Source organism: Rhipicephalus sanguineus, chromosome 1, assembly GCF_013339695.2.
Source record: "Rhipicephalus sanguineus isolate Rsan-2018 chromosome 1, BIME_Rsan_1.4, whole genome shotgun sequence".
NCBI classification, from domain to species: Eukaryota; Metazoa; Arthropoda; class Arachnida; order Ixodida; family Ixodidae; genus Rhipicephalus; species Rhipicephalus sanguineus.
This window is the reverse complement of record NC_051176.1, coordinates 164,777,875-164,792,514: the sequence shown is the minus strand read 5'-3', so window position 1 is coordinate 164,792,514 and position 14,640 is coordinate 164,777,875. Positions and strand designations below refer to the sequence as shown.

General features: G+C 45.4%; 1 protein-coding gene across 1 annotated transcript in view; it reads right to left on the bottom strand.

The window, feature by feature from the left end:
• The window catches only part of LOC119401531 (uncharacterized), a 308,161-nt gene that overhangs the window by 15,468 nt on the left and 278,053 nt on the right, over window positions 1–14,640 (bottom strand). The window lies entirely within an intron of this gene.

The window sequence follows — 14,640 nt, the reverse complement described above, 5'->3', positions numbered from 1 at the left end:
CCACCAGAAAAACATTATCATGAACCGGCACTCGATCTCTTCGTCCTCTTCCTCATCATCGCCGTCGATTTCATTTTATGCTTCTCTCTCAAAACACAAGCGCCGATTTCTCCGGCGCGGGATGCAATAACTCTGATGGGGCGAGACGACGAGTACAGGGAGAGAGAGAGAGAGAGAAATAAAGATAAAGAGAGAAATTCCAGGGGAAAATTTCTTCGCGGGGCGAGATTCGAACTCGCGTGCACACCATCCGAAGGCGAGCCCCCCCCCCCCCCCCCCCCCCGCAATTTTAGGGGCGAAGCTCCTTAAGGCGGCACCCGTTCGTCCCTCGTAGTCGTCGTCGTAGTAGTAGTAGTAGTAGTCCGTAACAAGTCTTACGCTTCGACCTCCAAGGTGGTGCCGGTGGGAGATTTTTCCTGTGCGTTGTTGAACAATAAAAAATTCGCAGCGTGCGCGTTAACTAAAAGCCGAATTCTTCTGTCTCTCATTCCCCATTAGCAGCATTTCGCATGTTCCAGTAGCAAACGTTAGTAGAAGTAGAAGTGTAAGTGTTAGCTAAAAGCCGACTTCTTCTGTCTCTCATTCCCATTAGCAGCCATTGTTTACCTCCAAGGTAGTGCCTGGTGAGATTTCTCTTGTGCGTGATTAAACAATAAAAATTTTGTTCAAAACGCCGTTGATTGATGACATAAACCAACGAAAGACGCCAGATGTTTTGTAAAAGCAGAACGAAAGAACGCCAGATGTTTCTAAAGCAAAACGAAAAGACGCCAGCTGCTTAACGAAAGACGCCAGATTTTTCTAAAGCAATGGTTTTCTAAACAATGAAAATTCACAGCGTACATGTAAAATTAAAGTGAGCTGCAAGTCGTCATAACTCATCGAACCTTTAGTATAAACGCGCCCGATCTCACGTCGGTGATGATGTACTGGGCAGAATTCACGGAAGATTCACGGTTTACCGATGAACCTCCGCAGCTTCGCCCACTCATCATCATTCACTCCGTGAATATGCTGTGATTTTTTTTTTTTTGTGAAGTAGGTGTTTTTACCAAACATAAATAATGAAAATAGGTGTTTTTCTCAAATAGTCGAGGTTTCCAGCAAGTCCCCCCCCCCCCCCCCCCCCGAAAAAAAAAAGAAATTCCTGGCTACGGGCCTGCGAGCGTCTTAACCACTCGGCCATCCAGGCACGCTAGCAGAGCACAGCATAGCCTTGTATATAGGAAGGGGGTGGGAAAGGGAAGCGAGGGAGAGGAGGACGAGGAGGAGGGAAAGAAGGAGAGGAGAGAGTACAGCATACCATACAATGAATGAGAAAGAGCGAAACACAGAAAACGAAATGCAGAAAGAAAAGGATGGAGAGAAAGAGAGAGAATCAAAGAAAGAGAAAGATATAGAGAGCGAGAGAAAGCAATAGAAAGCGGAAGTGAGAAATACAGAGATAGAGAGAAAGAAATGGAAGATGCAGTATGAAAGACAGAAAGACCGAGAAAGATAAAGAAAGAGAGAGAGAGAGAGAAATAAACAGGGAGATGAGGGTGTGGAGGAGGGGAACGCCACCAGCTCCGCTGCTACCTCAGTCTTCGCACCACGAATGCGGAGCTGCCCCACTTTTTTCGAAGGTATATCGTTTCTTTGTTAGACACGACTTAGTGACTTCATCAGAAAATTAGGCCAGGGAAAGGAAGACTTGTAAAAACGCGCAAACCTGGTCCATCAAGAAATTCTACTGCAACGAATAGTACGGTCGTATCGCTTTCACTGACAAGTTAGGCTTGCCAATTCTCACAGCAGCTTTTAGTTCCTGCATATGTGAGACGTCACTATACAAGAAAGTTAAGGTGCGTTAAAAAAAAAAGAAGAGAAAAGCGCAACACCACAGAATACGAATGTGCCATGGGCGCGTAAATGTCACGATGCTTTTTTGTTTCATACGCATTTACTGGGAGCGTTCCATCAACACTCCATATTTCAGAAGTAGCGAGTTTCGCCACGGAGTCGGCGTTTGTTTTCATTTGCGCGGACGTGTTAAGCCACTTTGTCTCGGTGGAAGCAGGAGGTTTTACTCCGGGCGTCCAAGACACCATTGAGTATTGTCGCCCGGGGTAGCAAACCCCGGTGTACAACATACAGGCAAATTTGAAGTTATAAATGGTCATGATAAGTTAAGTTCGGTGCCGCGCTCCATAGTCTGGTAACAATACACAGTAGCTGCACCAGCACGCGGAGCGACCACAACAGGAGAGAGCGATTGCGCTCCACGAGGCGCGCTCAAAGTCATGACGCGTGCTGACGTAACTTATTTCCCCCGTGCCACCCCTCCTTGCGTAACTTCCGGCGCGCTCCTCAAGACACTGTAACTCCGCTCGTCGGGACCCTGTAAATCCCTGCAACTCCGCTCGTTCTTGACGGATTCGAGTAATTTTCGCGGCAATTTATCCGTGCGGCTATAAACTCAGATACTGAGGTCATTCAATGATTACTTAGAAAAATGGTTCGGACCCCTTTAAACTGCTACAAGGATATTTTTTTTGTGGCTTGCTGCTTACGTGCGCCGTTACCACTTTCACAATGTGAGCCGATACCAGCGACTAAGTTCCTCCCCAACTGGTACCGTTTGTGTAAACCTGTTTCTGGTGAGCTGAAGCCTCAATGCCAATTCTCTTCGATTTGTATCCTCATGCTCGTTGAGCAAGTTCGACTCAACACATCCTGGGCAGCTGGCGTTTTACATACAACCAACGGCCCGACCGATCCGTGGCCCGACCTGGTAGTGTACGTTTCGCACATTTCGCTGAAAACCACATTCGCAGAAAGACTGAAAATAATGGCCGGTATTATACGCTAGAACTTTTAGGACGAGAGAATCCCGGCCAATTGTGATGTTGGACATACACGATAAGCATAGGCTGCCTGCTCATGACATTACGCAATCACGAACGAGAGCCTGTACTGATAAAAAGCTTTTACGCCGTATAATTGGGAAAACTGTGCCAGTTCTCATGATCTACGTATTGTTAGCGAAGACGGATAAATAATGGCACAAATACTTTGTGCGGCGCGTTGATCGGCGGCTGTGTCGTCTCCTGGTGAGGAGAGACGGCAGTCACCCTCCAACTAAGCTGGAAGAAGCTTCTGAGGCCGATCGGCACTCTGTGTTGTCGAATGTCGCGCCCGCTTGTCATAGCGTAAAACATGACGCGCTGCCCAGAGGTCGTCGCGTAAACAGTGGCCAACAGCGCCTTCCGTGCCGCGTTTGTCGTCATCGGGTAGTGCAGAAACGCGATGCTGAAGGATGCCAGACGCCGTGATATATCTGCTATCATCAGCAGTGCTGAAGCGGGAATTTCGGTGAATTACTTGCATGCTGACGTTATGCATGGTTTTGCTGACGAAAGAAGCGATGCGTTGCGCATCGTGAAATTTAAGACGCAGTTTCGCCACGCTGTCGCTTTTCCAGTGCCCATGCACGGCTCAATTCATACAATGTCAAGCGCTTACGGAAGTATCTCGCAGTGCATGTCTATTCGCTTAACGCTTGTCAACATCTGCTAGTTGTTCGTTGGCCCACGTTAATGCTAATATTAATGATAACATATGATAACATATCTTCATTCATTGACTCGCTTTCCTACACTTTCTCGTTTAATTTGTGCATCTGAGACATGCCTTTTCCCGGCTAATACAAATTTGGAAGGTGTATATTCCTATAAGGTAAAGTAATGTCCCCGCGTAGCAGATCGACATGGCGGTTGCGTGATTTCTATCTCGCCCCATAATAAATATACACGCAGGCTTGACATTTCCCTCTACATATAGTTAACTGTGAAAGTGTTTGGATCGAATCCGATTACGTGTGTTTTCCAAACTTTTGTAGCGTAATCCCACCTTCGCTCTTCAAAAATTACTAGTTATAACAAGGTAGTCCCAGTCGTAGGTGGTATAAGTATGAACATGCTTGATGTCGACAAGCTGCATGTGCTTATGCTGACTGTTTTACTGGCCTTGAACTTGAGCAATTAATAATTTCTTCAGCCAGATTTTCCGCTTAAGGAAAGAGCCACCTCTTAGACCATGCTCTCATAAATATATCACCTGAACCAGAGCCGCGTGCAACTGACATATACTGGGTTTTTCAAGAAATGTATCCAAAATCCTCAAAAGTCAGGGAAATGCGAAATTTGTTCGATGCCTTCACAAATACGTCTTCTGTAGCCGCAGGTATCTTAAGATGGCTAAAGACGTCATATGGGGCAGTAATTAAGAAAATTAAATTAATTGACTTTTTAATTAATGGAATTAGACATTTATGTCAAGTGGGAGAACTGAAGTCCTTCATGCGAAGAAGCCATTGCAGCTTTGAGATTTCGAAAAGCAGCATCTAGTGATAATTCTGAGGTAATGAAATTCACCCAAATTCAGCGGCGAAACCGAAACCGAAGCGCTGAGGAGCGCAATCGCCATATTCATCTGAGACGTCCAGAATTAGTGAGCGTCGTTATATCAACCACCAACCGACTTCATTGTGTGGGTGTGCGGGCTGCGCTTGCAATTATAACACGCATGACGTACATACGTTAACGAGCGCGGAAGAAGTGCACCTCTGTAATCGTTGTCTAGAATAGTGACGTCATTCTGGACGTCTGCTTGTTGCGCTCATCGGTGCTTTGGTTTCGGTTTCGCCGTTGAATATCATTGAATTTTATAACGCGAGAGGCCACTGTTTCTATATCTCAAAGCCGGGATGGGTTCTTCGCATGAAGAACTTCAATTATCCCATTTGACATAAGCGGCTAACTCCACTAATTAAAAAGTTCATCAATATAACTTTTTTAAATACTGTCCCAAATGATGTCTTCAGCCTTGACAAGATACCTGCGGCTACAGAAGAGGTAAATGTGAAGGCATCGAACAATTATTGCATTTCCCTGATTTTTGAAGATTTTGGACATATTTCTTGAAGAGATCATTACCCTATATTTTTCGCTTTCAAAACAGACCTTCCTAGATCAGATCCCTGTTATTCTACGTCTCGTCTTCATAAGGGAAATCTTCTCGATACAGTTGACAAAATTGATTGGGTATAGCTTCCAAACAGGATAATGAAGATTTTCTTCTTTATTTTTAAAGGCTCTCCATGCTAACACGGTAACTGCCAAATGCAAAACTAAAGCTGAATTTCCGCACAAGCCACATGTCACTAATAGGCTACTTGTGAGCACGAGGAAAAATTAAAGCCTGTAAAGGAAGACCAGAAAACATCCTTTGAATGTTAATTTAGCGTTACGCTGTATGAAACTTGCAACATCCTTAGCAATTTAGCGAAAGGGTCAGAAAGGCAATATTAGGAAAACGAATTCATGTAAAGTAAGTTTAATGCAAAAACACAAGAACTTATCAACGAGTTTTTTAATGCCCCGCGATTTCGCAGTTATATTGCAAAAAGCAATGAAAAAAGTGTCGTCGTGAGTATGTGGGCCCACGCATATGTAACAGGGAAAACACGACAAAGTCAATATCGATTCATAGAGCGCGGAATCCTTTTCTTCGCGGCTATATATAAGGTGAACACCGCGCACGAGACGCAGTCAGGCTGGTGGCTGCATAGATGCGATTGACACTTCACGAAAACACGGACGCTGCGAGCAGTGGCGTGTTAAAGGGCGCCAGGCCGCGGCCACGTGACCGCACGTCGGCGCGAAAATCGTCCTCACGTTCTTCGCGCATCTGCATTTCTGTATAGCGAAGAGAACTTCTTGAGCGACGCGGCCTAATCGCGGCGGGCGCATAAAGAGTGTCTTGATGCGCTCGCGTTATGCAAATCCTTCGCGGAAACCGCGGAATGTATATGCAAATGTCGCCTCGCCCTTTCTCGTAGCGCTGCCCTCTCCCCCCCCCCCCCCCCCCCCCCCGCTCTTTCCTCGCTCACTCCTCCTTGCGAGTGGCCTCTCCATGAGAATCGCGAGCCCCGTTCCGACTGGCTCGGCCGTAGTTGGCCACTGGTCGGTCTTCGGCTGACCGGCTCGCCACTTGACCTGGTGTACTCGACCTTCTCGCTCGTGCGCTCGGCCCGGCCACTCCTGGTCCCGCCTGGAGAAGCTCGAGTGGCACTGTCCTTAGCAATTCGCCTTGCCGTTTGTACACGCGACTGCGCTTTTAACTTGTGCGCGAGTTTTGCGAAAAATATGCGCCCGAAAGAACCAGCGAGCCGAGAAGTGATGGTCATAGTATAGCGTGAGTCTCTCGGGCCCCTTCAAGTGCGAATTCCCTGCCGAACGGGGGCGGCGGCTTTAATTTATGAACTGTCAGCAAAGAACAGAGAGGAGCACTCGAGAACACGAAACGGAGACTTCCGTTCCGTTAAAACCTTCTTCCTGACGTAGTTTGGCGGCCCTTGCCTGCCGGCGACTTTTACCATACAGCAACATATAGTTGGTGTACTGTCGCACACAAGCCTTTTTTATCCTGCTATTGTTAATTAATTAATTGTATATTGATGACACATGGTTCAAGCAGGAACGGCAACATATCAGCAAGCCTGACAATGAATGACAATGCAATAATGAAGAACAGAAAACTATAAATGCAAGATGAAAAGCATGATCCAATAACGGAGTTACATTCTATTACAATACTGGGGAAAAAGGGAATACTTGCATGTGTTCGTTCGTGAAAAAAAAAAACTCACGGGGTCCCTTATGCTTTCGTATATGGGGACTCGAAGGCGAAAGCCATTCGGTGTGGCTATTTTTGCCACCATCATCGCCACCATTACCACCAGGGATAAATTCTTAGTACAAAGAAGGTTAAGGCATTCAAGTCTACGTTACGATCGTCTAAGCGAGAACGCTTGAATGTCCTTACTTTAACCATTTCAGTCAGAAAATCACATAATGAAAATTTCTTGAATAGGAATCTAGAGTATTTCTCAGAATTTATTTTCTCAAGGTTATTGATGCTGGTCTTGGTGTAATAATCCTAATGCCTGCTTTGCGTGCTTTGGGATTATTGCTCAGAGCACCAGAGGCTTTCTTAAGGTCGTGCCTCGAAAGACAATATTCAGGAGGCGTCCTTTTATTCCGTCTCCCCTTTCATCATCATTTTTCTTTTTCCTTCTTCGTCTCGAGACCTGCAGTTATTTGCACTTTTTACGACTCCGCGAGCTAAGAAAGCCTCACTGACAATTTGGTACGCGCAATCATGCAGTACTCTTCTTTTTCTTTATTTGCATCTTCGTTCGAGCGAAAGACATCTGGCTCGAGACCAAGCGTGTGGAAGCATTCTTTTAGTCTGAAGCACGACCACTTTTTCAGTGGGAAAGGCGTTCGAGCTCCTTAGGAATCTGCTTTACCATCTGTGGTCAAGGGCGTGTTCTCGTTCTTGGCCTTTGCTGATGCACATTCTGCACTTCGTAGAAAAAAGAAAAACAATTCAACTTATGATTAACCCTTTTATCGGAACCATTTTACATTTGATTCTTTATAGCGCCATAGTGGGCGAAACGTTTTCGACCGCGAGAAACAGAAAGACCAACTGCCGTGTCAACAGAAAGACAGACAATGTCTCAAATTCTCGTACAGTTGTAATCAACAGATGCAGTGAAGCATGCTTCCTGCTACGCATTTAGAAACATTTTTTTCCGTGTTTTTTTTTTTTTTCGTTTTTGTAGTGTGTCTTTTTTTTTTTTTTGGTGACATCTGATTACTGTAAATAACTGATACAATTATCTCGCTTCGTATACTGCAAAAGAGGCACCGACTTCCTCTCCCGTGTTATATGAACAGGCTAAGAGCGATGCTTTGTTGGGTATCCATCAACGAACAGCGGGTTGTAATTTTCGAAACTGTGCGCTATTATTGTGCACATAAAATCTTAACAGATGCGCTGAGAACGTACTGAGCTTTCGAAACGTGATGTAGGAAATACGCAAGAATAATATTTTTAGTCACTTGATGCCTCCACGCCTGCAGTAACGAATAGTCAACATCACGTAGGCATATCAGCGTGATTTCACCGTGACATTCTTTAGGAAGGCCATACGCTTTCGTTGGAAATCATATTTTAGGATAAACGCCCGCAATTTAGTGACTTACATGTTGATTTAAGTGAATTACTGCTAACTGCAGTTTGTGGTCCGTATTCCTCAGTTAGAATATCGCCATGTGATTTTGAGAAGGATAATCTCTTCGGTTCTTTCCCAGTTTTTCAGAAGTACCAAACTACTGTACCGCCTGAGGAATGCCCGGGCGCCGTTTGACAAGGCACATCTGGAAGACGATGCGCACACCTTACGTGCAGTACAGTAGGGACGTAATGAGAAACGTGCGATGATAGCAGTGCCATCTACTGCCACTGATGACATTAAAGGTGTACAAGGTGCGACCCGTGGTTAGTGATCAATCCAGCACTCCACGAGGTACACAATACCGGTTTCACCTCAACTTCTAACACCCTTTCGTCCGTCAGAGAAAGGATTCTTCACACCGTCACGTGTTTTTTTTTTTTTTCTGAAAGACGCTAGAAAGGTGACATGTTTGTACGCATGTTGTTTGAATAGTTCGATTCCGTAATTCGCGTGGTGTTGCAACGTAGCAATAAAAAACGCCAGGCCTGCGCGGAAAGCGCAGCACAGTCACAGCGAAAGCTGGAAGAGCGGCACTTCTAGAGCCCGTTATAAACTCTCCTGTGGCTACTAATACAGGTACATTAGCAACGTACCCACTACGCCACAAAGCGTAATTTTTGGGAAGTTGGGAAGCACCCAGCACAACATTATTCGTTGTTCCGCGGAGAAGCGAGGTACGATATGTAAGCGATTATGTGCAGTTTGTTGATGCGGCGGTTGATGACGATGAACAATTATGGTTGCGCCCTTTGTAATGGGTTGGAAGCTTTAAACAACCCACTAGTTACGTAATTCATATTATGTGACGCCCGGTCGTTAACTGTCCCACCACGCTTTATAACACACTTTAACCGGAGAAACGTAGAGCGAGAGAGAGAGAGAATTGACTTTATTCTGACCCTGAGGAAATGGATCATGGGAGCCTTATGGGCTTCCTTGGCAACCAACCGAAGTGCACTTGCGAGGAACCCACTAGGCTATAAATCATTGTAATTTTTGAGAAGTAGGGCAGTAGGCACTGTGCCATTTTTCGTCATCCTACAGACAGCCGTGGTACCTGCTAAACGCATGTAAGGCATTATGCGCACTTTGTTGATGCAGTGCCTGATGACGATGAAGAATTATGGCAGAGTCCTTTGTAATGGGTTGGAAGCATTCAACAACCTACTCGTTACGCAATTCGCATTGTGTGACGCCTGGTTACAGAATTCGCGTTATGCGACGCTTGGTGCTTAATCTACTCTTTTACCACGCTATATTGCATATGCTAATGTGGTTCCTTCCCAACATGAAGCCTGTATAGGACTTTTTTGCAAAGCAGTTTCAAGCACCAGCATGGCTCAGAGGTTGAATACTGGGCTCCCACGCAGAGGGCCCAGGTTCGAACCTCATTCCATCCTGGAATTTTTTTCTTATTTAGTTTTTTTCTTATTTCGAGCGATACTGGTTACGGACACCGGCGGCGGCGGCGGCGGCGGCGGCGGACAACTACGGCACCAAAAACGGCCGGTGAAATGATCTCGTAACAGCTTTCGCTGTAAAAGAACGACCACTTCGTCTTTCATCTGAAGTAGTATGCTTGCAGGAACAGACGATGGCACCACTTCGGACCTTTTTATGCCAGACTCATTTCCATAGCACAGAGAAATGCAAATTGCTCATTAAACGTGCGCATGTAAACGTACGTCTAGCGCGAGAATGATCTCAACGGCTGCATTAAAACCTGTACGCAAGAGCGAACCACGCAGAAGTGCGTACAAAGAATGGTTGCTGCATGGAGAAAAATTAACCACCTTGACGGTGGTGGCCAAGCTGAGCAATGAGCAAGGGCCTATTTTAGCGTTTGTATTTTGTTGTGAGTAATAAAACATCGTTCAATTGCGTTGGCATTGCAGGCTGACTCGTTGGTTAGCGCTGCTTTAAAGCACGTGATTGTTTCCTCGATCACAGGTTTCGTAGCCCTTGTTCTCCCCTCTCATTTTCTTTTATTCACTTTCTGCTTTGTACGCACCTTGAGATACATCCTATATCGGAATATTGGAGCCCGATGCGGCCCGTGACTAACGGTCAGTCTGTATGGAGCAGGCACGCAAAAGAAATAACAGGTTTCGAAGAAGAAAAAAATTCGGCAGATCCCACGCACTGTGGGAATCGATGTAATGCGAAGCAGCCAGCAAAGAGCTGCATACATCGCCTTGTTTGTCTTTGAGCCAAATGAACTCATTCATGCCATGGCATCTAGTGCACCATATATCGCATGTTTGCCATGCACGCATGCATGCACAATCTAGTGTACACCATGCCAATGAAACGCATATTCTGGTATATAAATGCATGACCTGTCGTTTATGTTCATCACGCACTCGTGTCATGCCATACCAATTTTGGTATATATCACGTTAACAAAACGGCCGGAAGCGCACCATGAGAGTGGCATGTAAATCATACCGTACATGACATGCATAACATGATTCGCATGTTAAGACCTCTAATTTATGTTCGTCATACAGTCACATCACGCAATACCAATTTTGGTGTATATCAAAGGAGCGAAATGGCCGCGAGTGCACCATGAGTAGAGCATGTAAATCATGTCATACATGACATGAATATTAGGGTTTTTCATGTCACCACCTTTCACTAATATTCATCATACAGTCACATCGCGCAATACAAGTTTTGGTGTATATCAAGCTATCGAAACGGCCGCGAATGCACCATGAGCGTGGCATGTAAGTCATGACATACATGGCATGCATGTCATAGTTTTCATGTTACCACCTGTTATTCATGTTCTTCATACAGTCACATCGCGCAATACCAATTTTGGTGCATATCAATCTAGCGAAACGGCCACGAGTGCGCCATGAGCATGGCATGTAAATCATGTCGTACATTTCATGCATGTCATGATTATCATGTTACCACCTTTCATTTACGTTCGTCATACAGTGGCGTCGCGCAATACCAATTTTGGTGTATACCAAGCTAGCGAAACGGCCGGGAATGCACAATGAGCGCGGCATGTAAATCATGATGTACATTTCATGCATGTCACAATTATCATGTTACCACCTTTCATTTACGTTCGTCATACAGTGGCGTCGCGCAATACCAATTTTGGTGTATACCAAGCTAGCGAAACGGCCGGGAATGCACAATGAGCGCGCCATGTAAATCATGACATACATAACCTGCATGTCATGATTTCCATGTTACCACCTCTCATTTACGTTCGTCATGCAGTCGCGTCGCGCAATACCAATTTTGGTGTGTCAAGCAAGCGAAACGGCACGAGTGCGTCATGAGCATGACATGAAGGAAAGAAGTGTTAATTTCAAGGGCTCGTTTTCTTTGTTATACACAATATTAATGAGAACTAACAGACAATAATGCCAAGGAAAGTATAGGGGATGTTTTTAGTAATAAATGTAAGGTAATTGTGAAGAAAGAAAGGTGGACGAAAAGATAGCTTGCCGCGGGCAGGGACCGAACCTGCGACCTTCGAATAACGCGTCCGATGCTCTACCAACTGAGCTACCGCGGCGGCCATCCTCCCGTCCACATTATAGGGTATATGTGTGCATTTAAACGTGGGAGCGTCAGTCAGCGCCGCCAGTAGCCATGACGGCGAGTGTGGAACACTCTTTTTCTGCCTTGTTGGCGTCACGTAGCACGTGAGCTTATTACGAGCTGGCAGCTGACCAATAATCCCTCGCATACTACCTGAAAGCATCAAGTCTGCCAGAACGAGACCCTCGCTAAGAATGAAGGAAAGAAGTGTTAATTTCAAGGGCTCGTTTTCTTTGTTATACACAATATTAATGAGAACTAACAGACAATAATGCCAAGGAAAGTATAGGGGATGTTTTTAGTAATAAATGTAAGGTAACTGTGAAGAAAGAAAAGTGGACGAAAAGATAGCTTGCCGCGGGCAGGGACCGAACCTGCTACCTTTGAATAACGCGTCCGATGCTCTACCAACTGAGCTACCGCGGCGGCCATCCCCCCGTCCACTTTATAAGGTATATGTGTGCATTTAAACGTGGGAGCGTCAGTCAGCGCCGCCAGTAGCCATGACGGCGAGTGTGGAACACTCTTTTTCTGCCTTGTTGGCGTCACGTAGCACGTGAGCTTATTACGAGCTGGCAGCTGACCAATAATCCCTCGCATACTACCTGAAAGCATCAAGTCTGCCAGAACGAGACCCTCGCTAAGAATGAAGGAAAGAAGTGTTAATTTCAAGGGCTCGTTTTCTTTGTTATACACAATATTAATGAGAACTAACAGACAATAATGCCAAGGAAAGTATAGGGGATGTTTTTAGTAATAAATGTAAGGTAATTGTGAAGAAAGAAAAGTGGACGAAAAGATAGCTTGCCGCGGGCAAGCTATCTTAGCAAGCTATTCTTAGCGAGGGTCTCGTTCTGGCAGACTTGATGCTTTCAGGTAGTATGCGAGGGATTATTGGTCAGCTGCCAGCTCGTAATAAGCTCACGTGCTACGTGACGCCAACAAGGCAGAAAAAGAGTGTTCCACACTCGCCGTCATGGCTACTGGCGGCGCTGACTGACGCTCCCACGTTTAAATGCACACATATACCCTATAAAGCGGACGGGGGGATGGCCGCCGCGGTAGCTCAGTTGGTAGAGCATCGGACGCGTTATTCGAAGGTCGCAGGTTCGGTCCCTGCCCGCGGCAAGCTATCTTTTCGTCCACTTTTCTTTCTTCACAATTACCTTACATTTATTACTAAAAACATCCCCTATACTTTCCTTGGCATTATTGTCTGTTAGTTCTCATTAATAATGAGCATGACATGTAAATCATGTCGTGCATGTCATGAATGTCATGACTTTTATGTTACCACGTCTCATTTACCGTCGTCGTACAGTCGCTTCGCGCAATAGCAATTTTGGTGTACATCGAGCTAGCGAAGCGGCCGCGAATGCATCATGAACGTGGCAATTAAATCATGACATACATGACATGCATGTCATGGCTTTCATCTTACCAACTGTCATTCATGTTCTTCATACAATCACATCGCGCAATACCAATTTTGGTGTATATCAATGTACTGAAACTGCCGCTAGCGCATCATGAGCGTGGCATGTATATCAGGTCGTACATGACTTGCATGTCATGATTTTCATGATACCACGTCTCACTTACGTTCGTCATACAGTCGTGTAGCGTAACACCAATTTTGATGTATATCACGCAAGCGAAACGGACGCGAATGCACCATGAGCGTGGCGTGTAAATCATGACATACATGTCATGGATATCATGGTTCTCGTGCTACCACCTGTTATTCATGTTCTTCATAAAGTCACATCGCACAATACCAATTTTGGTGTAGATCAATCTAGCGAAACGGCCGCGAGTGCGCCATGAGCGTGGCATGTAAATCATGTCATACATGACATACATATCATGATTTTTATGTTACCACGTGTCAGTTATGTTCGTCATACAGAAATGTCTCATCATAGCAGTTTTCGTATGTATCCCTTCATTTAAACGGCCGCGAGCGCCCCGAGACCATGTCATGTAAATCATGCTGCACATGACATGCGCGTCATGATTTGCATATTAGGACCTGTCATTATGTTCGTCATGAACTCTTGTCACGCCGTACCAATTTTGGTATATATGAAACTAACGGAACGGCCGCAAGAGCCCAAAGGCCGTGGAATGTAAATCATGCTGTTCATGACATGCGAGTCATGATTTTCATGATATGACCTGTCATTTATGTTCGTGATAAGGCCATGTTATGACACACCAATTTTGGTATACATCCGATTAACGAAACGGCCAGGAGAGCACAAAGTCGTAGGCGGCTAGATAGATAGATAGATAGATAGATAGATAGATAGATAGATAGATAGATAGATAGATAGATAGATAGATAGATAGATAGATAGATAGATAGATAGATAGATAGATAGATAGATAGATAGATAGATACGCTCAAAGTCGCAGAAGTTCGCTAAGAAATGCTTCGCATTTAAAACTAACGGTTTCACTCTTGAGTGTGAATCAAACGAACGAACAGGTTTAGCTACTTTCCAAGCTCCCAACTTCTGTTTCTACGAAGGACTCCACGAAGGCTTTCCGGCTACATATTCCCTCTTCCGAACATTACGCATGGGGTTCGATTATCGGAAGCAGATTTTGCTGTACATCGATCACGTGGCACGTGCAAGTTACGTGTTACAATGCATACGACCATACCTGTGCAGCGATGTCAGATGCAGTAACTACCCACTGTGTTAAAGATTAACAGGGAGATGTCCGTAGCATGAACCTTCTTGTTATCGCATCTTTCCGCTTATACCATGTTACATTGGTCCTGTAGACCTTTTCACAGACGGCTCCCTGGGCGTCGCCATAGTCCTCTCTGGGCTGCGCTACCCCCCCCCCCCCCGCCCCGAAAATGCACTGTCGAAGCTGTGACGTCAGCCTTTGTACTCCCGCGCGCAGCCCAGCATGGCGGCGTTTAT